Here is a 25,222-nt window from a genome sequence, read left to right as displayed (position 1 = left end):
CATGTAGAATCAATAATATATAAACAATATGTTGATGCCAAGATACATATAGCGTCTGCTATTAGGCAGACAACCATGTTGCATATAATTAGACAAAGCTAAGCAATGACCACAGTCCAAAATTTTTATTATACATCAATTTTTATTTTTGTATTGTGAATTACTTCTTGGTAGATAGAAGATAAGCATATCACTTAGCTTTTGTCTTTCAAAAAATGGCTAGGGGAAAAAATCTAGTGGAACATATGCAAACAAGCAATGTTTAATAAATATAGTCAATATATAATTTTTTCTTACCTTCAAACTGAAATCCTGAACTCAGTGAAAATTCTTTTAGTTTATCTTATATTCTTCTTTCTTTTGGGGGACAACTAAAAAGAGTTGAATTTTTTACATCAAGAATTAATAAACAAATTGATTGAATTGTTCAATACTTATTTTCTTTATTCAGTACCAACAATATGCAAAGCAATATAACAGTGAGGAAAACTAGGCATAGTCCCTATCTTCTTAGAGTTTATAATATAGTGAATATGACAAACTATAATCAAATATAAAATAAGTGTAAGACCACAACTGTGTCAACAGATATCCAGGAGAGGTGTCTGGTACAGTGCTATGAAAATAAATCTAATGGATGGATCGTTGTGGTCGAGTGTGCTAGGGAAGGCTTCTCTGAAGATGGAAACCTTGAGCAGAACTCTGAAGGATGAATAAGAAACTTTCTAGGTAAAGTTGAGAGCATATGTGACCTCTTTGTTTTGGGAGGTTGTCTGGTAGGTAGGAGGGACCAAAGGAAAGCCAGTGAGGCTCCAGTGGAGACAGCCTATAAGGCGTATTATGTGACATGGGACTGGAAAGTAGCAGAGGCTGAGTCATGCAGGACTCTGTGTGCCAAATGTCTCTACCTTCAGAGCAATAGAAAATGCTACAATGTCTTAGCAGGGGGCAACAAGAGCCAATTTGTATTAACTCCTAAACTTAATGGCAATTAAATTAAGTTTGTCAAAATATATTAGCTGAAATCTGTGTGGACTAAGATATGTATGGAGGATGTCTGCACAACTTACTTCATACCATGTCCTTATATTTGAGACATTTTGAAAACGAATTTTGAAAGTGTCCTCACCACCATTTTGCAAAAGATTACTAAATTAATTAAATTGGAGTGATGGAAAAAAAATTAAAACTGCTTTGCTTTTTAGTGTTGAAACAACCTTGGTCAGTGAAGGATTTAAGAAAGGTAAGGGTTAGTTTTGAATGTAGATTAACAGTGTGAAGCAAGGGATAGAATGATGGGGATGTGTAGAGGAGAAATTTCCTTTTTGCTTTTTTTGCTGGCCCCACATCTGTTTCTTTGGAAAAAGTCTCCTTCCTCCACTCTTCATCCATATGGTGTGAGTAGGAATGACCCCACCCACCAGTTCTAGAGGTGGCCAATCTGAGTACTCCATTTCTTGGGCTACAGTGATTGATTTAGGGATGGGCCTGTGATTCGAGAAGGTAAAGTAGGAGTCATTCCTGGGATAATTTCTGTAGCTCATGGGAAACGTGTGCTTCCTTTTGTGTTAAAAATAATCCTTTTGACTTCATATCCTCCTGTACCTATTGCCTTTTCTTTCATTTTTTTTTTTCCTTCTCAAGCATCCTTTTTGAAAGAATTAGATATCTAATCTATATTTCCTTACTTCTCATTCATGTTTAACACACTGCAGTTTGACTTCTACCCCTAACTCTCACTGAATCTGCTCAGGCAAATGTCACTGATGACTTCAATATTACCAGAATTTTCTCATCTTATCTTTTTTGACTTCTCTGCAGTATTTGACATTGTTGATGGTTCTTGCTTTGAAATGCTGTTTTCCCTTATCTGATGGGATCCTTCTCTCACCTAATGTTTCCTTTAGCCCTCAGTTTGTTTTCTTCTATAGCTCAGCACTGAGGCTCAGCTTGCCCCCTGACATGCACTAATTAATACCAGGGACTCACACTTATTGAACACTTATTTTGTGCCAGGCTCATTAGCTTATTTAATTATAATAACCCTTTGAGGTAGGCACTATGATTATTATTATTTTACAAGGATACCTAGCCCTGAGGCTAAGGGAGGTTTTGTAACTTGCTCAAGGTCATTCAACTTGTAAAACATGGAGTCAGAATTTGATTTCACTTTAATTTCTAAGTAAAATTTTGGATGAAGTATAATATACAAACAGAAAAGTTAATACTAAATGAATAGCTAGATGAAGTTTCACATAGTGAACAAATCCATGTAACTAGCACATAAACCAGGAAACAATGTTTTTAGCATCCCAGAAGTTCCTTCCTATCATCATTATATCCCCACAAAAGGTGACTACTATCCAGGCTTCTAACATCATTGATTAGTTTTGACTGTTTTCCAAATTTATATAAATGGAATCATGGTATCATAGAAGTTGCATGTAAGATTTGATCATTCAATTGTTTATAAGAAAGGCTCATTCATTGTTATTGCTCCTTTAATATTTCCTTTTGTGGATATATCACGATTTATTTATCCATTCTGCTCTTGAATGGCCTTTTGGGGTTATCCTGTATTTTTTTCTGTTATGAATAGTGTTGCTAGAATAGTCTCATCCATGTCTTTAGATGGTCATTTGTATGCATTTCTGTTGGCTATACCCTCAGGAGTGTAATTGCTGAGCATGCCTATGTTAGCTTTAGTAGACACTGCCAAATAATTTTTCCAGCTGATTCTATCCCAATTCTTGTCTAGTTCAGTCACCATGTGTCTAAAATAAACCTATTTCCCCTGTAGAATAAATTGGTTTTCTTTGTTTATTGACAATATCCCCTACTTTTATCCTTAACCCAAAGTTTATTTTTATATGTATGACAGATTCTTTTACTGATTCGAGGTTCAAAATGTCTTATTGCATTAATTGAAATCTTTTTGTCCTTCAGTCACTCCAAAAGTGAATCTTAGAATGAGTAAAATTCTTTTAAAATGTGCTTTGTTTTCTTTTCTCTTTATTCAAATGCAATGGGCACATTTGTTAGAAGTTTCTACATTTTTATGTTGCTCCAAATTTGGCTGCTTTTGACCTGTGCATGCCAAAACACTATTAATGGATACTGACTTGGTAATCAAAGATATTGTCACATATCTTTTTTGTTGTTGTTTGAACATTTTTCCCGGGGGGAAATTTTGCTTCAATTAGTGCTACAGCAAGCAATTATTGTTGCACAGTGCTCCAATTGTTATTCCTACTTGGACCAGCTGAATCAAAACCCTAGAAAACCATGTGTGATGGAATACATACTGCTAACCCAGTAGTTTTCTATAAAGGAAGCCCATTGTGAGGACTAATTTTCCACTGTACACTTTTGAATAGAGTCTTCATTCTTTGAGAGATTCCTTTATCCCACAGATATGCATAAGTGAAATCTAGCATTACGCTGCTGAAATGCTATGTGAACATATGCAAGCAAAAATGCTGTTCATCTGTTTAGCTGATTTACACTTATGTCTTCTTTTTGCATCACTCATATGTTCCAGCTGTCTCTCTCTCTCTCTTCTTTATTAGAGAAGTTGTGGATTTACAGACAATAATGCACAAAATACAGGATTCCCATCTACCACTATTACTCACACCTTGCATTGGTATAGAAACATTTGTTACAATTGATGATAGTACATTTTATAATTGTACTGTTAACTATAGTCCATGGTTTAACTTAGGGTCACTGTTTGTGTGGTGCAGTTCCCATGGATTTTTTTTTTTAACTTTGGCATTTTTATTCAGGCATGTATAAAAACAAAACAAAATAAATGATATAACATTTTCCTCCTGGTTCCCATCTCAGGGGACAGAGGTGTGGAGCTGGGTCTTCTTTCTATCCCAAGTAGAGATATCTCACTAATGGATGAGATTATTTCCTAAAAATGGACCCTCATCATCGGGTAAGGAGTAGAGATAATTTACAACACATGTGGGCTATGGTTTACACAAAGATGTGCAGTTATTTTTCCTTCTGGCCCCCTCCTCTAGTTCCTGGGATGAGGAGTCTGGGCACTGGAAGAGGCTATGCTTGTTGGAGTTAGACCTGGTTCAGTGCAAAAGCAAAAAAAAAATGCCCTCTGACCAACTTTTGTTTTCCTTGACACCTTACAGTAAAGAGCACGTGCATTAGAATTAGGAAGATTTGATTCCTGGATCTGCCTCTTAATTTACTTAAATCTTGTTAAGGCTCAGTTTTCTCATTTGTAAATTGGGCATAATACCTACCTCACAGAACTGATGTATTAAGTGAGCTAATGTAGGTAAAGTTTAGCATGATGCCTGGCACAAAGTAAATGCTTAATCAGTAGTAATTGTTACTATCTACTCCAAAGCTCTCTTTCTTTACTCCATGAAAATTTAAGCTTCCCTGTTTTTCCAGGAGGCTAAAAGCCCTAGACCAAAAAATGTATTTTCCCCTGCTAGGTTCCCCTCCTTTTCTCTTCCTTAGGACAGTCTAATGGGAAACAAAGGCACACTTAAGGGTCTACTCTCAACAAGTCAGAGCCTGAGAGAAAGGGATATGAGGGGTAATCCTTCATATCTCCAGGGAGTCCCCCTGAGGGAGCTGGGGAGTGGGATTGGGAAAGCACACAAAATAGGGAAAACCTTTCCTGGAGATGGCGAAGAGAAGAAAGTGCAGAGCTGGTTACACACCAGTGTCAAAGTGTTTAAAAGCCTCCAAAGGTTGAATGGAATTGTCTAGGACTGAGGAAATGGGGCTAAAACCTGTGAAGGAGAGGGAATAGGGAGAAGGGAGAAGGGTACCATCTAGAGGCACTAGCTGCCATCAAATGTTCCCTGAATGTCTCAGGGAGCAGGAGTTATGTTCCCTGGCATTGGCCTTGGGAAAAAGCCTACTATGCCAGTAATCAGGGTTATCAAAGGCAGAGTCAGTGGCTTCTAAGCTCTGGAGAGTTTTGACGTGGGCATAGTGGACATGGGGGGCATGGTGTCCATGCCCCTTAAAAGCTCTCATTTCTTCAAACCCTTGCCCAGCTGCTGGGCAGGCCCCCATGGCTGCATAATCCACCCCCCCCCCCCCACACACACCCAGGACCTCCTCCACCAGTCGCAGATAGTCTTCATCTGGAGATGTGCCAGCAGTAGGCATGATGGCTACCGGGTGGAGTTGGTAACTCTGTGTGCTGCCCAGGGGAGCACTGAGGTCTGATCCCACATCCATGTACTCATAACCCAGCTCCTCGAGGGAACTTGGCCTGGGGGGACGAGGGGGACTGCGCCTTCTTCTCTGGTTCATGCATTCGTACTCCTCATCTTCATCATCTTCTTCCGTACCCAGGACAGAACTGAGACCCACTGAAGAAAGGCTGCCTTCCTGGGAAGAGGGAGTACCTTTGAGGTGTGTATCCGGCATGACATAACCATTCACATCCTCTTCCTCTAGTCCTGATGGGGAGAGTGGGGTAACAGGAGTAAGCAAGCTGTGGTGTTGAGAGTGATAGGCACTGTCTCCACGTGGCCGTGGGCTTTGGCTCCGACTCTGGCTTCTCCTCATCAACACCTTCTCCTGGAACTTGACCTCAGATATTGTAACAGGACCCTCCGATGACTCCAATGACAGGTGTCCCCATGGCATTGGGTGCAGAGGGGCTGGACGGGGACACTGTTCACTACCCCACAAACAGACTCCTGGTAAGTCTCCCCAAGATTACTCTGGTTCATGGGCATGTATCCAGATGACGGACTTAGAAGTCTCTGGTTCCCACTGGCCAATTAAGTTTTCCAACTGGCAAGCTGAGGGCAGAGCCCAGTGTGGTTGACAGGTTTTCCTCCTCTGCCTCCAAGTCCATGTCTAGATCTAGTTCTGGCTCCAGTTCTACTTCCTCTAGTTCTTTGTTTGTTAGAGCAGGAGGCTCTGCTCCAGGGGGGATTCCAGGCCCACTCTGTCTCTATTGGGGCAAATGATTGTTAAGGTAGATCCTGGTTCCAGTCAAGACCCCTGTTCTCTAAATTTCCTTCCCCTTGGATTTTTAAAAAAATTTTATTCTGTTACCATGTATACAATCAACATTTCTGCTTTTAATCACACTCAGAAATATATTTCAATGCTGTTCTTTACATTCATAACATTGTGCTACTATCACCACAATCCATTAACAAAACATTTCCATCATTCCAAATCGGAACCCTGTACATTTTAAGCCTTAACTTCCAATTCCCTATCTCTACCCCATCCCCTGGTAATCTATATTCTAGATTCTGACTCTGAGTTTGCTTATTCTAATTATTTCAGGTCAGTGAGATCAGCTGTCTCTTCAACCTATTTTATCAAGTGAGGACACTTGTGCAGACATCCATCCTCCCCTGTTATATTTATCAAGGCAGGGAACAAAATCTTCTACATTTTGATCTTCTTCCATGGGACTCTGTGACTTTAAAAGACACATGTAATGTTAAGTATTTTCTAAGTAAGTACTCTGGAAAAAGGCAGTTTATGATCTTCAAATTATTCGAATCCTTAGGATAAAAATTTTTGTTAAGATTGGGTATTTTGTTTTAACATGGCTTTGTAATATAGGAACAGACAACATTCAGTGTTCCATAAATTATTTTTCTATATAAATAATGTCTGAAAAAAATACGTCATTAGAAGTGAAGTCATTTTTCACCTTATAAAACTGAGCTCAATAGCTCCATTTACTGTGATTCAGCAAATTGGTAATCATAGAAAATAGCTCCTAGTGATATTACAAAATAAGAAACTTACATAAACTGATTTCAAATTTGAATGATTAAATTTTCTTTAAACACTAAAATATTGACTCAGCAGCTGCAATTGGCAAAAAAAGCAACAGTTATGCTTTGACTATGTTTGTTTTCGTCTGGATTGAATTATTGTGTCTGGTGATAAATCCCATGAAGTTTGTTTCCCTTTTGCACATTGTGATAGGTGTCTAATATTATGTGCATTCTGAGGAGTGAGTAAAGAGCAAATAGTAGGAATTTCTTACCACTGTATAGTTCTCTTCTGTTATAACTCTACATGTTCTGTTATTTTCCATTTCTCTCTTCCTCTAAATAAGTTCTTTAAAAATCATCAGTATCTCCCTTTGCTGTTGTACTCAAATAAGCCAGACTGTTTAGAAGAGCTTCTTTAGCTTCATCTAGAGGGTAACAACTTATTGTTTTTATATTTAATTTTCTTGAGATGGCAACATCTGTTGCAAATTGTTACTTGATACAGTTAAAACTTCAATTGGACATCCATGACATCAGGCCAAGATTTGGAGATTCTGGCTCAGTCTCTTGGTGGCTGTGTCATTATGGTCAGGCTAGTTAATCTATGAGTTTCCTCACTGATGAAACAGCTACTATAGTAATAGTTGAATTTATTGAGCCAGGCACTATTCTAGGTAGTTTACATATATTAATTTAATACTCACAAGAATCCCTTGTGCTAGGTACTGCTATGATCCCTGTTTTACAGATAAGGGGAAGATACTACTGTTATCTCTGTTTTACAAACAAAGAAACTGAGGTCCAAGAAAGTTAAATTACTTGCTTAAGGAACACAGCTAGTCAATTGCAGAGCTAGGAGTTGAACTGGACCTCACTAACCTGCCTCTTACCTGTCAGGTCAGATTGAGAATTAAGTAGATGATTCTGTTAAACACACATCGCAGTGACTTTCACCTGATATGTGCTCAATAAATAGTGGTTATTATTATTTTCACTGAGCAAGCAAGGAAAGAAGAAGAAGTGGCATGAGAATGGGAGGCAAATTACCCATTATGTTCATGGCAGATCCCCTTTTATCTGAACAGTGCGTTGCAATGAATGAATGAATACATGCAAGAATAGGGAGCTTAAGACAGGATTAAAATGAACATAATTGATGGAAGCCCTATATAAGGGTACAAACTGTTCTAAGAGAATCAGGAATACCCTAATTCAATTAATGGTCTTTACAGCTTATTTCTATAGTGATAAAAAAGTAGGGTAATGATTATAGGAATAGAAGAAATGAAGAGGCTATAAGAAACAGTCCTTAAAAATGCTAAAATAATAATTTTACCAGTTTCTTTTATTAATTATAATTATGCCCACAAACAAACAAAAACAACAGCAAAAAGGAAAGGACAGAAAAGAAAGAAAAAAGCCCACAATAAAATATAAAATGCCAAGTAGTTGAAAATTTGTCATAGCCAAAAAAAGAGAAGAATATTCTGTCATCTGCTAGATTTAAGAAATAGTGATTATTCTATTCTCTGAAAATTTTGTGGATCCACAGATAACTTCAAATGACTTTTTTGAATGAATACCAAAAATAATGCTATATAAAATGCTAAGGTAAAATTTTTGTTAATTCATTTTTCTTTGGGCAGAAAGAACACATTGACTTTATTGCAGTGTATATATTCACACAAATATTTCTAAGAACAATGATGTTTTATAAAATAGTAATTTTAATTTCATAACTGTTTTGTTATCCTTAGCTATACCTTACTTAATTAAACTATGCATTTTTATGTTTTTTGTTGGTGTAACAGTTCAACTTTTAAAGACACATGTAAATCTGCACAAAATAAATTATTGAAATACTGAAAAAGATAATTTATTTGTACTTTCCTATACTATATATGCTAGTCATCTGTAAGTCATTCTTACTGAAGATAAAAATGGATTATCTCAGCATTCAAATAAGCCTAGTTCACATATTATATCTCTCACAACTCTGTGATGGTTATATCTTTTAATTTTTGAAAAGTAGACACACTGTATTGAGTTTGGCTAATTTTTTGTTGAGAAATCAGACTATTAAAGTTTTGTAAAACTGTACCTTTAAAATTGCATTTAAAATTTTACAGCCTTTTTAGCATTTAAAAAGGTTTAATTCTAAACAAGAGTAAATTAGGAAAAATGTGTGGTAGTATAATTATTATAAGTGACTTTTAAATGATGGGAAAGAACCCAGTTAGAGATCAAATTTCTTAAATAATTATAATTGTTAGAGGCAGACTCTACTTGACAAATTTCTGCTTTGACTACACCTGTTAAAGAAGAGGAGAACAGGCATTCTTCCTGTTTGCTTTATTTATTAGTTTCCACCATGGCAAAAAACAAACAAAACAAAACAAAAGTCCACTAAAATGTATGCATATGTAAAAATATATGTCTAACACTCAAACTGGTTATTTGCTACGAATACATACATCATATGTGTATTTTTAAATTATACTAAACATCAGGAAGAAAACAGTAGAACAGATAAAACTTAAACTTTACTTTCTTTGAGAGAAAATTAACTTTTAAATATCTCAAACATAAACTGAAAACTCTAATTCAGTGGACTTCAGTAAAGCAGTTGCTAACATGCACATGTTTATTATGTGCCAGGCACTGTTCTAAGCTCTTTCCATATTTTAGCTCATTTAATTCTCATCACAAGCCTATGGTGTATTTATTATTGCCACTTTACTGATGATAAAATTGATTCACAGAGAGTTAAGTAGCTCATCCAAGGTCATATAACTAGTAAACAATTACTTAATTAAACATTTGGAATTCCTGGCTCCTAAGCACTAGGGATACAGAAGTGCTTTCATGGAGCACCCATTCTCGTGGGAGAGACAGGGAGTAAATATTTTATATAATAAATTTTTATATAAATAAAATAATATATTTTATATAATGTATTTACCCACAAATACATTGTTATATACATATATGTGTACATATGTTTATTATATATGCACATATATATTAGAAAGTATATATGGATGATAATAAAGAGAAAAATACAGCAGTGAAGGTAATGAAAAGTCTTGTGGTTTGTGATTTTAGAGAGTGTTCCCTGGAAAAAAATTTCCGTGGAAGGTTGCCTTAGTCCAAGACCTGAAGGAATTAGTGAAAACAAAACAAAACAAAACCTCTCTCTGTCATGAAAAATTAAAGAAAATTTCTAGGTACACAGCCCTTTAGAGGAAAACTGCTGATAAATGAGCTTGGGTAGACAATTAAATAATAATCTATATCTCTCTCTCTATCTATCTATCTAAAATATGAACATTAACATCAGTGTTGTTTTTGGGTATTTTCAGGCCCACTGTCTACTATTCTACACTCTCCTCTGTGCCCCAGAAGCTTGAGATTATGTGCTACACCAGAGAGATGCCTTGTCCTTTGGTTTTTAGTTTGGCTTGACTATCAGGAGCCGAACTGAGTGGGGAGAGAGAGGTCAAGTATTTACTCCCCATGGGGTCTCCTCCGGCTGGGTGCTTTCCACCAACAATGGTTGTGACTTCTGTCAGGTGGCTCCCTCAACAGGACTCTCCTTTAGGATCTGGAAGCTGGTCCTTTCCCACACTCTTCTGACCTAGGTTAGTAAAGATGTTCTCTTGCGACTAGCCCCTAGGACTGTACTATGTCTTGTGATTTCCCTATACCCCATCCACTCTTTTGAAAAGAGTCCCTTTATTCTCTGAAGATTGCCTAAGTTGAGAGTTTCTTCTGTTTCTTGATGTGATCTTGACTGATGCAGTCACCATATTAGCTGTATATACAGTGTTCCAAATCTTCATTGTAATGTTGAAAATATCCAGCATTCCCTATGATAATGTTAATAGCTAATGCTCAGTGTTTACTACATGTCAAATCCTGTTCTAATAATTTTTCAGGTATTAACTTGTTTAGTAATCACATCACTCCTCTGAGGTAAATTAACACCATTGTGTAGATGAAGAAACTGATTACAGCAGGTTAAGAAAACTGCTGAAGGTCATATAGCTAGTAAGTGGCTGAGCAGGAATTCTAGGTTTGAATTCCTACTCAGCCACAGAGAAAACTGGATATTTTCAGCATTTTATAGAAAAGACTGAGTAGGAAAAACAGGTTTGGAAAAACTTTTAAATGGCCAGTACAAATGAAATAATGAAAACCTATATAGCTACAGGATTAGAATGCATTATAGTAGCATTTCCAAACATATACTTTAGGCTTCCCCAATGTTGACAGTTTATTTTATTATATTATTATTTAAATATGTATAAACATGAAGTTTAAACTCCCAATTCTTATGGTTCTTATAAGACTAAGAATAAAAATTTGATCACCAAATCAGACTTTTAACTGATTTTTTTTTTTTTTTAGTTTATTGGTAGATGCTGAATACCATCATCCAGAGAGGGTCCAATAAAAAAGTAAGCATATAACAATAAAGCAGCAGCAACTTCAGTATTATTATTATCAACAACACTAACTACAGCACTAACATTTATTGAGTTGTTGCCAAATGACAGGCTACATGCTAACTGCTCTATCTGGCTTCTCTCATTCAATCCTCACAATAGCCCTGTGAGTTAGGTACTATCATTATCCCCATTTGGCAGATAAAGTAGAGTAGCTTGTCCAAGGTCACATGATCAGTGAATGGCAAAGCTGGTATCTGAACCTAGGCAGACTGACTACTGAGCGTGCTGTCATGATTCCAGGCTGTGAAGCTTAAAATTAGTTCACCAGTTGTATCAATATGGAGAGATAAAAGATTCCTTTTTGTCACATTAGTAAACTTCTTCTCAATTTGGACTTCTTATTTTGTTGGTAGTTTAAATAAGACACCCATATATTATTTTTTATATTCAAGTACTGAAAACATCAGTGTCAATAAACTATACACGTAGCATTAATTTCTTACATTTACTAAAATTATGGTAATCGAGAATACCAATTCTTAATAAAAGAGAACTACCGCATAAATGTGGCCTATCTAAGATATAGAGAATTAAATGATTCAATTGTTCTCTACAAATCTATTTTAATATTTTGTTAGAATTTTACAGTATTCTTGTTAACTTTGAACCTTGAACTATTAACTATATGGTGTGTTCTTTTTTGCCTGAAGTTGTTGCTTGATTAAAACCTTAACCAGCAGCATTGCAATTTTGGATGCCAAAATCAAACATGGAATGCATATATTTCATATGGTCTAGCAAAGAAGAGTTCTTAACAAGATGAACCAAACAACTAAATAAGGTGACATAGCACTGAATATAACATATCAACAAAGTAATTTTCAGTTGTCTCATAGAATTCAAAGATGGAAACAAACAAGTAGAACATCATAAATTTTGTTCTCTGCTGGTGAATATATATTATTAAACAAATGGAATGGAAAAAAAAAAAAAAACCCAAACCAAAACATTGTGTATTTTTACATAGGGTTTGTGCTGGTTTGAATGTATTATGTCCCCCAGAAAAAGCCATATTCTTTGATGCAAACTTATGGGGCAGACATATTAGTGGGGATTAAGTTGGAACGTTTGGATTAGGTTGTTTGCATGGAAATCTGCCCCACCCAACTGTAGGTGACAACTCTGATGAGATATTTCCATGGAGGCGTGGCCCCACCCATTTAGGGTGGGCCTTGATTGGTGGAGCCATATAAATGAGCTGACGGGCAGAGGGAACTCAGTGCAGCTGTGAGTGACATTTTGAAGAGGCGCTACAGCCAAGAGGGACACTTTGAAGAAAGCACAGAAGCTGCAGATGAGAGACAGTTTGAAGACGGCTGTTGAAAGCAGACTCTTTCTCCCGAGAAGGTGAGAGAGGACAAATATTCCAAGTGCAACTAAGGGTGATATTTTTGAGGAACTACAGCCTAAAGAGGAAGATCCTGGGAGAAAGCCATTTTGAAACCAGAACTTTGGAGCAGACGCCAGCCACGTGCCTTCCCAGCTAACAGAGGTTTTCCGGACACCATTGGCCATCCTCCAGTGAAGGTATCCAATTGCTGATGTGTTACCTTGGACACATTATGGCCTTGAGACTGTAACTGTGTAACCAAATAAACCCCCTTTATAAAAGCCAGTCCTTTTCTGGTGTTTTGCATTGCAGCAGCATTAGCAAACTAGAACAGGGTTGTTTTTTCCTTTTTTTTTTAACCTATAGGAGATGTGTTAACACTTAAAGGACATGAAAGTTATGTTTAAAACATTATACATTTTTTTCAGTTTATAAAAATAAAATGCACTCCTGGTAAAAAAAGTTCAACAGTGCAGAAAAATTGTTTTTAAAGAGCAAAAAAATGTCCTGTAACTCCACCCACCTGGGATAACTGTACTAATAATTTGTAAAATATTCTTATAGATTTTTCCTCTGCATATAGTAATACAAATAGAATATATTCACTTCCGTACTTAGTCATGTGCATATTGTATCTATGTGCATATGTATATTTGTATCTACATTTTCTTTTTATGAAAATGGGATCATACAATATATGCTATTTTACAGTTGACTTTCAAAAAATCTAAACAGTATATTTGAACAATTTTTAATATCATTACATGTTTTCCCCCAAAGGCTGTGCCTATTCCACTGTATTATAATTTGTTTAATCCTTTACTGATGATATTGGTGTTGTTTTCTGTTTTAGCCATCACACACAGCTAAAATAAATACAGTTGCATATGTTCAAGTGGCTAGAACTTGGTGACTGTATCAGTCAGGGTAAGCCAAGTTGCACTTCATTAACAAGAACTCTAAAGTCTTAGGTGCTTGACCCAACATAAATGTTTCTTGTTTATGCAAAACACTCTGCAGGTTCAGGTGATTTTCAGGGCAGTTGTACTCCATTTGTTGACTCAGCTCTCTGGGATGCTTTGATCTTATGACTTATATCAAGAAGTACTTTTAAGATTGCTGTGCCAGGTGAAGCATGAGTTAGAAAGTCAGACATTAGCAATTAAATCTTTCTATCGAAAGGTTATTGCTCCCATTTGTTAAAGCTGCTGTTATGCAAAATACCAGATATGGATTGGCTTTTATAAAAGGGATTTATTAGGCTACAAATTTACGGTTCTAAGACCATGAAAGTGGCCAAACTAAGGAATCAACAAGAGGATTCCTTCACTGAAGAAAGGCCAGTGACGTCCAGAACACCTCTGTCAGCTGAGAGGCACGTGGCTGACATCTGCTGGTCCTTTGCTCCCAGGTTATGTTTCAAAATATCTTTCTCCAAAATTGTCCCCAAGATTCTGTCTCTCCTAGCTTCTCTCAGCTCTCTGCTTGGTTCTCCTGGGGCATTTTCTCTCTAAGCATCTGGAGGGCCTCTCTTAGCTTATCTGAGGCAAACTCTGGGCTTCATCTCTTAGCTTAACATCTCCAAATGTTCTTCTGTCTGCATCTCCAAGCGTTTGGGTCTGTGTTGGCTCTTAGCTTCTCCCAGGGGCAAACTCTGGATTACATATCTTAGCTTCTCTTCAAAATGTCTCTCTCAGCTTCTCTGAGCCTCTTTTCTCCATGAGCTCTCTTAAAGGACTCTAGTAAACTAACCAAAACCCACCCTGAATGGGCTGGCTCACACCTCCATGGAAATAATCTAATCAAAATGTCTCACCCACAGTTGGGTGGGTCACATCTCCATGGAAACACTCTATCAAAAGATCCCACCCCACAGGATTGGATTAAAAGATCATGGCTCTTCTGGGGTCCATACAGCTTCAAACTAGCACAGTTACTTTCTTTTTTTTAAATTCAATTTTGTTGAGATTATTCACATACCATACAATCATCCAACGTGTACAATCAGTTATTCATGGTACCATTATATAGTTGTGCATTCATCACCACAATTAATGTTTTTTCAATTTTAGAACATTTTCGTTATTCCAGAAAAGATATAAAGACAAAAAAGGAAACTCAAATCCTCCCATACCTCTAACTGCCTCCCTCCATAATTGACTCTTTGTTACTGTTGATCAAAGAATGTTAAATTATTACTAACTGTAGTACATAGTTAGCAATAGGTACTGTTTTCCCCATATACCCCTCTATTATTAACTTCCAGTTATAGTGTCATATATTTGTTCTAGTTCATGAAAGAAATTTCCAGTATTTGTGCAGTTAATCACATACATTGTCCACCACAAGATTCACTGTGTTATACATTCTCATGTTTTAACCTCCAACTTTATTTCTGGTGACAGATATGACTTTAAACTTCCCTTTTCCACCACATTCGCACATCATTCAGCACTGTTAGTTATTCTCACAATAACTCAGCACAGTTACTTTTGCTATCATTTTATTGACCAAAGGAAATAACATGGTCACACCTAATTTCATAGGATTGATGCAATGTAGTCCTTCTATGTGCCTGGTAGTAGAGGAGATCTGAATAGTGGGGAAAAGAAGAAATGGTGACTATGACAGTGACTGATTGATTAATTTATTGATTGTGGAAAAGGAGAGAGGAGTCAAATATATCAGAGACTTCTTGAGCTTTGTAAGTGAGTTTTTAATATCCTCACAGCTAAAGCAAATTTGGTGCAATAAGTTGGCTTAAACAATGGTAATTTATTGGCTCATGGTTTTGAGGCTAGAAGAAGCCCAAATCAAGCCATCATCAAGGCTATGCTTTTTTCTTGAAGATTGGTGTTCTGGGGCTGGCAGCTAGCAATCCTTGGTCCTAGGGTCCTCTGTCACTTGACAATGCACATGGTGGCCTCTCCTGGCTGCTCCCTTCTCTCTTAGGTTCCCTTGACTCTAAGCTTCTGGTTTCTCCCTTTGTGGCTTTTCCTCTATCTGTCTGAATTTCATTCTGCTTCTATTGGACTCCAGTAATGGGATTAAGACCCATCCTGATTGATTTGGGCCACAACTTAACTGAAGGAACCTCATCAAAATGACCTGCTTACAATGGGTTCTAATCACAGAAATGGATTAAATTTAATAACATGTTTTTCTCTGGGGTAAACAGCCACAAACCACCACAGTGAGTATAACAATGCATCAATTATTTCCTAGGGTTCATCTGTGCATGGTGGGTTGACTAACATAGGTGGCAGGTTGTAAGAAGGGGATGGACTCATAAATTAGAATTGTTTCTGGGATGGAAAAATTGTCCCAGCAACTGCTGTTAACATTTCAGTCTGGAGAGGAAAGTCTAGAATTGAAGGGGAAACTGTAATTTCAGCCATAGGGTAGGTAAATAATTGGCGGTAAAAAAAAAGAAAAGGTAACTATGAAAAAGACTGTTATCTCAACAGATAGATGGAGACCAGGATTGGGAAATCCAGAGTTGGCGGCATTCCAGATTCAAATAATTGGCTTGGAGAACGATATGGTTCCAGGTGCCAGGCTGGGCTTCCAAATCAGAACTGCAGTATCACCAGGAGGTATCATGGCTTGGTGAGATGAGTCCATGGGTCCAGTGGTTCTCAACATTTATGAGTTCACAGTGCACTTTTTAATACTAGCTAGAATAAAAGATGAACATTATATTTAAAAAATAAGCACGCTTTGGAAAATTGAAAACATTGAGCAGTATTATATTCACATTGCTAGATGCACTTTTACACTGGGAACCTATTTAAAGAGTTGTTTACTATCCTAAATGCCCTCATACTAAATACTAAATGAGGCACTTGTGTCTTCACTACCTTTCACCTGTGACCTTGTCTCACATAACCTTCACAGATGTGTCATGAAAGATAAATTTAATTTATTATGTATATTTCTTTACCTCAGCTTACTGCTATTTTTTGTTTGTTTAATGAACAGAGACAATTTTTAAGACATTTATTATGTTTAGAAATGTAAGCTTATTTATATTACTTATTTTTTATTTTTGTAACAGCTTTGTTGAGATGTAATTCACATGACATAAAATTCACCCTTTTAAAGTATATAATTAAATGTCTTTAATATTTTAGTTTATTCACTAAGTTGTGCAACCATCACCACTATCTAATTTTAGAAGATTTTCATCACCCCAGTGAGAGACTTCATAGCCATTAGTATTCTCTCTTCATTCCCCACCCCATCCCATCCCCTGGCAACCACTAATATACTTCCTTTCTCCATGGGTTTGCCTATTCTGAACATTTCATATAAATGGAATCATATAATATGTAGTCTTTTGTGTCTGTTTTTTTTCACTAAGTGCAATACTTTCAAGGTTCATCCATGTTGTAGTACTTAGTATTTTATTCCCTTTTATGGCTGAATAATATTCCAGTGTAGGAACATACCACATTTTGTTTACACATTTATCAATTGATGGACATTTGGGTTGATTTCTTCTTTTCACTCCTATGAATAATGCTTCTATGAACATTTGTGCACAAGTTTTTGCATTTATGTATGTTTTCATTTCTCTTGGTATATATTTAGGAGTGAATTTGCTGGATCATATGGTAACTCCGTTTTTAACATTTTGAGGAATCACCTAACTATTTTTCAAAGTGGCTGAACCATTTTACAACCCCACTAGAAATTTCTCTGTGTCCTCACCAATATATATAATTGTCTTTTTGATATTAGCCATCCCAGTGGATGTGAAGTGGTATCTCATTGCAACCCACTCATTTCTTTTTTTAATGCAATTTTATTGAGATATATTGATGTACCATACAGTCCATCCAAAGTATACAATCAAGGGCTCACAGTATCATCTCACAGTTATGCATTCATCCCCATGATCAATTTTAGAACATTTTCATGACTCCAGAAAAATAAATACAAATAAAAAAGAAAACGTCCCATACCTCTTACTCCCCTATTCTTTTTTTTCCAAACAGTTTTATTCATACAAAATACAATCTATCCTAAATGTACAATCAATGGCCCTTGTATGTATAAGCACATAGTTATGCATTCACCACCACTGTCAATATGAGAACATTCTCATTTCTTCTGAAAAAAAATCTCATACCCCTTATATCCTCCCTATTGTTGACATTTAGCTTTGGTATAGTGCCTTTATTACAATTAATGGAAGAATATTACAATGTCACTGTTAACTATTGACCTTAGTTTGCACTAATTGTACCTACTCATTTCTTAACCCACTCTAATCTGTCTTCCATTCTATTACTCCACTGTAAACAGCTCCCCAATGAACTCCATGTCCCTAATTGAAAGGAAATTTTCAGTTGTTACCTTTTTTGACCTTTTAGTAGATTTGAAAGTGTTGATTGTCCTTCTTGGAATATTTATTCCCATGGTTTCTGGACCAGAAGTCTCTCCTTATTTCCCTCTTTCCTCTGTAGTTATTCTTTTTCTGTCTTTTTGCAGGAATATTCTTTTCTTCAAGGTCACTAAATGGTGGAGTTCCCCAAGGCTTGGGCCCAGGCCTTCTCTTCTCAGTATACATTCTCTTCTTAGGCAATCTCACTCATTACCATCTCTTAAATTACCAACTGTAAGCAGATGACTTTCAAATTTTTATCTCTAGCCCAAGTCAGTCCTCCATACTCTAAATATGTATATCCAATTCCCAATTTGTTATTTCCTCAATGGCACTTAAAATCAATATGTCTAAGAGAAACATGTAATCTATCCTTCTCCCCATATCATGATCCAGTCAGGTTGATCAACCGCCATCCCACTATTCAAAGGTTTCCCATTGCTCTTAAAATTGAGTAAAAACTTGTGACCAGTCTACAAGGCCATTAGAAGTTGGCTACAGCCTACAATTCCAGACTAAACTCGTATCACAATTGCCCTTGGTCTCTCCAATATGGTCTTGAATTCACCATGTTTTTCCCTGCCCCTCAATTTTGGGCATGTTTTTACCTCTTGTTGGGAATGCTCTTTCCTCCCTCCTTCCCCTACTGAACTCCTATGCATCCTTCAGATTTCTGCTCTAGGATTCTTTCCTTGAGGAAGCTTTCCTTAATCTCTGACTTACTGCTCTTATTGTATGGTACCATCTACCACTTCTTCAAATTACTTGCAACACTTATTACTGCATTTATTTGTTTAATGTCTGCCCTGTCCACTAGACAGTTTAAGAGAGCAGGGAAAAGTATGACTGGCCCTGTACAAGGTGAAGAGATATTTTGTGGGGAAGGTAGAATCACTCTATTTTTTTCAATGCCAAGAACAGTAGTGGAATCTGGAGGAGTGGTTTAGGGTGAGGAGATTTTGGCAGTTTGAACCTGAGATATCAGGGATCAGAGGAGGTAGATGAGTTTTTATAAAAAGGATTCAGTTGATAGGGTCAACTGCTAGTCAGAGGCAAAGAAAAGGAAATTTCAAAAACACTATTCCATTTGGTGAATATGGAGATTAGTAATCAGGTAGTGATAGACATGGAAGCCAGACTCCAAGGAGCTAAGCAAAGAGCAGAGGAAGTGAGGTACCTTGACTATCCTTGTCAAGACCACTCTCTCAGTGCCCACTTGAGTGCAGCTAAACGTAGAGGCAAAATATACCTTGAAAAGAGAAAAAGGTCAAAGAGGCCATCTGTTGGACAATATCTGGCTGGATCAAATAGGAAAGATATTGACTGAAGGGGAGGCGGTATACAGAGAAGCATGGATGGATGTTGGCTTGCGGCAGGCCAAGAAACTTTGAATATACCAATGTGGAGCAGATTGGAAGAGGCTTGAAAGGGAATTTTAATCTCCTAATGTGGGAGAGAAGGTTCTAGAAGGAGAGTTTCCAAGTCTAGGTGTAGAGAAAACCCTGGAATCTTAATGCATGGCACAGGTAGTAGGTCACAGAAGCAGTTGGCATTGGTGAGGTCCATATGGAGGAAAAAAGCAGTCTTGAGAGAGATGGCAGGGAGAATGAATAGAATTAAAGGGAAAAGGTTCCAGGATCTGATTGTTTAGCTTTACATTTTTGCTCACTAAATAGCTCTGTGATCTTGACTTAACCTCTCTATGCCTCAGTTTCAACATCTGTAAAATCATTATAAAAGTTAACATTAACTGAGTGCTTCCACATGTTGTGATAAATGCTACGTGTTTTACATGCATCATCATTTTAATTCTCACATTGGCACTATGAAGCATATATGATTTTTATAGGGTTTCTTGGAAGATTATTGAGCTAATATAGACATGTAAAGCATTAGTCAACTATCTGGCACATGAAACACATTCAATAAATGTTACCTATTGACATGTTTTTATTGTTAATAATAAAGATTCTTAAAGAAAGCAGCATTTAGAGTATCAGACAGACAGTTGACCTCAGAATCATCCTCCAGGAGGCAGGGCTCAGTGGGGAGGAGGTCTTCAAGAGCAGAACAGGACTCTAGTTCCAAAGGTACATGTAAATAAGTAATTATAATACAATGTCAGGATGTTGTCAGGACGAATTTGCTTCTTCCAGATATTTCGTGTAAGTGAGATCCATACAATATTAGTCCTTTTGAGTCTGGTTTATTTCACATAACATAATGTCTTCAAGTTTCATCCATGTTGTCACATGTATCAGAATCTGGAGTACTGCCCAGATTCCCTGATCCCCCTCACCTCCATCAGGACCAAGGCACTCATTTTCCTACCTTCTGGGAGTATTGGTGTTTTATGAGTCTCAGTTGGGTCCCTCTCTGGGAATAGCTCCCAGATGACAGGAGTTCACCTGTGTAAAGAAGGTATGTGGTTCCCCACACGTAGTATGTGGTTCATGCAGGGGCGGTGGTGGTAGTGGTGGTGTAAAAGTCTTGTCCCTTTGCCTCAACTGTGGGTCAAATCTGAAGGGCCATCCCAACTCCAGAGTTATCCATGGGATTGGCTGAGGTCTTTGTTGTGTCTGCATTGCAGTTCAATTTCTCTCTTTGCTCAATCCAAATTCTTCCACTCCCCACAAACCCCAAGACCTTCTCCAGTAAACTTTCTGCATGCAAATCTTCATCTCAGAGTCTTTCCTCTGAGAAATCCCACCTATTTTAGTTTCCTCGTTGCTAGAGCAAATGCCATGCAATGGGTTGGCTTAAACAATGTCAATTTTTTGGCTCATGATTTGAAGGTAGAAGTCCAAATCAAAGCATCATCAAGGTGATGCTTTCTTTCTGAAGACTGGTGTTCTGGGGCTGACTGCCATCAGTCCTTGGTCCTGGGCTCCTCTGTCACATGGCCACCACATGGCAACCTCTCCTGGCCTCTCCCTTCTCTTCCAGTTTCATTGACTTCCAACTTCTTGCTTCCCATGGCTTTCTCTGTCTGAATTTCATTCTGCTTCTAAAAGACTCCAGTAATAGAAATAAGACCCATCCTGATTGAGTTGGGCCATACCTTAACTGAAATAACCTCATCAAAATGTCTTACTTGACCACAGAAATGGGTTAAGTTTAAGAACATGTTTTTCTAGGGTACATAGTTCCAAACTATCACACTACCAAAGACAATATGGTTAAGAGTGGCCCAAGGAAGCAGAGCCTAAAATGGAGTCTGGCCGGAATTGGATCACCTGTTTGTCAGTTGGCAGTGGGGATTCCATCACTGATGGTAGGTGGAGCACTGAGAACCCTTGAAATGCCCTGGGGGTGCAATTTTTAAAACTTTAACCAGTGGTGAATTGGGAGGGGATACTGCCAGAAGGGAATCCTCTGCTGTATATAATTTCTCAGGCTTTTCAGAAAGTGGAGGAATACTCATTACACGGAAAATAGAATCAGATGTTTTTGCTGAGTGCCAGTGATGAAATGGAGAAATTAAATGAAAAATAGAGGGAGATGAATTACCAGTTGAAGGTAAAGTGTGAAAGTCAGAGGGAGAGCCTTTCGGCAGCATATAATGAGACTTATCTTCTGCAGCAAGGAAGTAGAAGAAGCTAGTATTAGACCCAGAACTTAATTAAAAGAGGAGCAGAGCTCTCAAGAGAATTCTCAGCCTCAGCGAGTCTGCTACACTAAAGTTAGGAAGAAGTGGGACCCTGAGACTTGGGATGGGGACATCTGGGTTGATGCACTTGAAAATATTGAAACTCCTGATTTCCCCTGAACTCTATGGACCTGCAGAAGTGGCCCACATTCCCCTGTTAGAGATTATCTTCCTACCCTTGCTCTTAACCCCGAACTTGAAGATGATTCAGAGGCCTCTGCCTTGCAATTTAACAAGTTCTTTCCTCCTCTCCCATTAATCTTCCCCTCTCCTCCTGGCCCCCAGACTGATAACTAGGATCAAGTTACAACATATCCCAGCTGCTGAAGTACTGGGTCTGCTAAGTGAGGACAGGAGCTATCTGCCGAATTATAAGGCCTACTTACATGACTGACAGTAGACAGAGTACAAATGCTAGAAAAGCAGGGGAAGAACATTTTTATAATATGGTTTTATTATATGGCAGGACTTTCCCATGATATCAGATTTGATATATTGGTAAGTACCCAAGGAGACGATGCTAACACATGGATCTCAGAGGTTTGTAGAAATTTATGGTCCTTAGTAAGTGAAGTAGAAATGTCAGAACTGCCATGGCAGAGAACTGAAGTAGAGATTAAATGGGTCAAGGAAGTGAGCATACTAAAGGGAATGAAACTATGGAAGGCTGGAAAACCCACCAGGTGACTTGGTTCTGCAGAAGAGTTCAGAGACTACTGTGTTTACCAAAGTGGTAAAGAATATGGTGGTGAGTGGGGCACCAAATCATTGAAAAGCTCACTGGTCACTCACCTCTGTAGGCCAGGACTGACAGTAGGAGATGGTGTTATAGAACTGGGCCCACTGATAGCAATAGGCATGATAGGATGCCAAAATAATAGAGGCCAAGTGACATCAATTATGCCATGTACAAGGTAGGAGTAATTGTCATAATGAACATGTTTGGGATGGTAACCAGGGGATCTAGACCCATAGGGAGCTATGGGGATGGTTAACAGAACATGGCATCCTTCTGGGCAATACAGGCATATATGCAACAAGGGAATTTCCCATCTACAAAATCAAAAGCAAGGATGGATGATCAGAAGGCTGAGGGCAACTGCTCCAATAAAAGGTGTTTCCAGACCTGAGACAGTTTTCAGAACTGAAAGCCCTTGACTGAAGGGAGAGTCTGTGTCCCCCATGAGAATGGACCCAGCATTCATGGCAAATGCATCTAGTAAACATTCTCCTGATCCTTCCCTAAAGAGACCCATGGCTATTTACTCGGGTAACTAGACACTTGGAGAGAAGAATACTCAAACATTTTGAGGACTCTTGAACATAGGTCTAAGTTGATATTCATATTTGGGGACCTGCAGCATCACCCTGGACACCCCTATTAGCATAAGGATACATGGGGGACTCACAATGAAACCAGTAGGTCCACAAATCCATTTGATAGTCATTTCTCTGGTACTTAAATGTGTAATTGGAATGTACATACTTGATAATTAGCAGCAACCGCAAATTGGTTCCTTGGCCTATGCAGTAAGTGTTATCATAGTGGGGAAGGCCACCTAAAAGCCCTATGAAACTGTCCCCCCTCCTCCCCCACCCCCTAGACCAAGAGAGTAAATAAAAACCAATACTGGAGAATTGGGGGGAGAAGTTGGCAGAGATTCTTAAAAACCTAAAGGATGCAGGGGTCATGCTCCCCATCATATATTCATTTAACTCAACAGTCTGGCCTCTACAAAAAACACATGGATCCCTGGAAATGACTGTTGATTATTGTAAACTCAACCAAGAAGTAGCCTCAATTGGAATTTCTGTGCCAGAGAGGTATCTCAGCTGAAGCAGATTAACATAAATTCAGATACATAGCATCTGGCCATAGACCTGGTGAAAATATTTTATTCCATCCTTATCAGGAAGAAGGATCAGAAACAGTTAACATTCACTTGTGGCAGACAGGTGTATAGATTTGTGGTCTTGTCCCAGGGCTGTATTAACTTTCTTGTCCTCTGTCATAATGTGGTCGAAAGGGATCTGGATCATCTGGACATTCTGCTGAACATCATCATGGTATACCATATTGATGACGTCAATATAATTAAACTGGATGAGCAAAATGTGGCAAGTACTTTGGAGGCCTTGGTAAAACTCATGCATTCCTAAGGGTGGGAGGTAAACCCTATAAAGATTCAGGGGCTCACACATCAATTAAATTAAAAGGTCAAATTGTCAGGATCATGACGGGATATCCCCTCCAAAGTAAATGACAATTCATTACATTTGAACTTCCTGCCACTAGGAAGGAAGCACAAATCTTGGTTGGCTTCCTTGGGTTCTGTAAGCATCACTGGGGTGAGTGAACAGAAAAGGTCAAATATAATGTATGTTTCAACTATGGGAGAGTCATTTTCATGGTACTTAACTGTATGTTGAATACATTATACATTTGGTGGATCCTGATGAGCTTAATTGGGAGGCTCTGTTCAGTTTGAAGCACATCTCAGCTAGTGGGGCAGACCGGGACTGTGTTTATTCACAAGTGCACTAAACATAGTCTGTAGAATAAACAATATATTTCTCACATTCCCCTACTCTCATTTTTCAAAAATATTATGGCTGCTATTATGATTAGTCAAACATAAATTTACTTACATCCTTTAATAAATTCAGAATTCTCTTTTTTCATTATATAGTAACAGATTCTGAAAGTATATTCACATGTAATAGTTAAGAGCCTAAATCCTGGAGACAGAACACTTTGCATTTGTATCCCAGTTTTGCCACTTACTCTCTAGCTGCATGACTTTGGACAAGTTACTTCAGATTTCCAGGGTGCAGTGTCCTTAGCTGTAAAAGGGAGATAATAATAAAAATACTAATTTCATAAGATTGTTGTGAGGATTAAATGAGTTAATCTATGCAAGTTTCTTTGACAGCACTTGGTCCACAGTAAGTAATTTAATTTTTAGTTATTATAACTGGTGTTCTACAGGGAGTCTAAGAAACTCTGATTTTAATAAAGGGCCCATACTTGAAAAAGGTAGGCACCCCTGCATGCGTATCCAATTCAAACCCTTTGGATCTGGGATCTGGGAAAGTTACTTAAACTTTCTCTGCAACAGTTTTTCTATAGTGGTTTTTTTTTCACATTAAAAAGAATATTGTTATAACATATATACCAAACAAAAATTCCCACTTTAACCACTTTCATGTGTACAATTCTGTGCTGTTAATTATATTCATACTATTGTGCTACTATCACCACCATCCATCACCAAAACTTTTTCATCATTCCAAACAGTAGTTCCATGCCCGTTAAGCAGTAACTCCTCATTTCCTCCTCCCTCCGTAGTCCCTGCTAATCTGTTCTTTACTTTCTGTTTCTATGAATTTGCTTCCTCCAGGCATTTCATGTAAGTGAAATTTGCACAATAATAGTCCTTTTGTGTCTGGCTTATTTCACAAAACATGATGTCTTCAAGTTCATCCACGCTGTCACATGTATCAGAACTTCATTCCTTTCTACAGCTGAATAATATTCCTTTGTGTATTTAAACCTTATTTTGTTTATATTCCATTCATCAACTGATGGATGCTTAG

General features: G+C 37.7%; 1 pseudogene; it reads right to left on the bottom strand.

The window, feature by feature from the left end:
• Positions 1–4,833: 4,833 nt before the first annotated feature.
• Positions 4,834–25,222, bottom strand: part of LOC119542626 — a 125,864-nt pseudogene continuing 105,475 nt past the window's right edge.

This window comes from Choloepus didactylus, chromosome 8, assembly GCF_015220235.1.
Source record: "Choloepus didactylus isolate mChoDid1 chromosome 8, mChoDid1.pri, whole genome shotgun sequence".
Classification (NCBI taxonomy): Eukaryota; Metazoa; Chordata; class Mammalia; order Pilosa; family Megalonychidae; genus Choloepus; species Choloepus didactylus.
The sequence above is the reverse complement of the archived record's forward strand: the minus strand, read 5'-3'. Positions and strand labels throughout refer to the sequence as shown.